Below are 1,206 nucleotides of genomic sequence, written 5' to 3'. Positions count from 1 at the left end.
ATGTCTTCCATAAGTTGCTGCCAGTTCTTAGGGATTGGCGGAGGGGTCTGGCCCTGGTCATCATCCCTTGCCTCAGACCTACTGCCGATAAGTCGTATAGATCATCTTGGACACATAGCTATCGAACTTAATCTGCAATCAACGACTCAGTGGCAGGCTACGATGACAAGGTAATAATCCTTCCATGATCCACCATTGGAACTCAAACATTCACAAACAAGCAAGATATAACAGTTTATTCAAATATTCATTCACATACACAGAAATACTAATAAGCACGCCTCAATACCACCACACAGTAGTCAAGGGCTAGGCCCTATCATTATCTCATGCTCCGTATTAATAAAGCAAATATCAGCATTCATATTCCATTCTAATCATTTAAGCATATAAACACATATGCACAATTACCAAACCCTGAGTCGAGCTTGTCTTTAATGGCGAATGTACATGTCCAGCCAATCTTCATGAACCCTTAAACCTAGGATGCTCTGATACCAAGTTGTAACACTCTGGATAACCAATACCGATACACTGTGTGTTTACAAAGGTGAAAGACTTTCTAATCAAGTCATTTAGTTAGAAATGTGTTACTGAGACTATAATTGAACTAGGGTTAAAAGATTTCGGTCACAAAAGTTACATTTCCTATAATCAAAAAAATTTCTATATATGGGATCCCAAAAGTAATAACGTTGAAAGAGAATTTACAAAATTGCAGGATAAAAGTACAACTATTAGCCACTCTAAGGGAAAAACAGGCATTTAGGCTTTTCCCATCCTGTACAACTCCTCGACCATGGCGATCGATCATTTGACTATGTACATTCAGCCTCAAAGAAAAAATTTGTTAGATTTGCCGATGAAACTGGGTGTGTCTATAACAGGGAAGCCCGAAGGCTGTTCCCGTCCCTGTCAGAGGACATTCCAACCATCTCTCTTCTTATAGAAAACTTCAATTCCAAAACCTAGCCTCGGGAAGCCCTTGTTCCACCAAACGGGGTGGTGGAATCAAACCCCAAGCCCCCAGGCAAAAACCGTAAGAAATATCCCCAAAACCCCCTTTTGAAAACAAAGTAGCGCTACAACACCATAAAGAAGGTGCTATAGCACTACAAATAGAGCCAAAAATCTCTTTGACCATAAGGCCTAGCGCCAAAAGGCTAGCACTACATTGCTAGTCATATCACAGCCAAACCCTGTTTT

General features: G+C 40.5%; 1 non-coding gene across 1 annotated transcript; it reads right to left on the bottom strand.

Moving 5' to 3' along the window:
• Window positions 1-838: 838 nt before the first annotated feature.
• LOC133807507 (U6atac minor spliceosomal RNA) lies at window positions 839-954 on the bottom strand. Its single transcript, XR_009879416.1, has one exon. It is a non-coding gene; the product is annotated as a U6atac minor spliceosomal RNA (small nuclear RNA).
• Window positions 955-1,206: the final 252 nt, after the last annotated feature.

This window comes from Humulus lupulus, chromosome X (assembly GCF_963169125.1).
Source record: "Humulus lupulus chromosome X, drHumLupu1.1, whole genome shotgun sequence".
Classification (NCBI taxonomy): Eukaryota; Viridiplantae; Streptophyta; class Magnoliopsida; order Rosales; family Cannabaceae; genus Humulus; species Humulus lupulus.
Note: the sequence above shows the minus strand (reverse complement) of the source record. Positions and strands in the feature narration are given on the sequence as shown.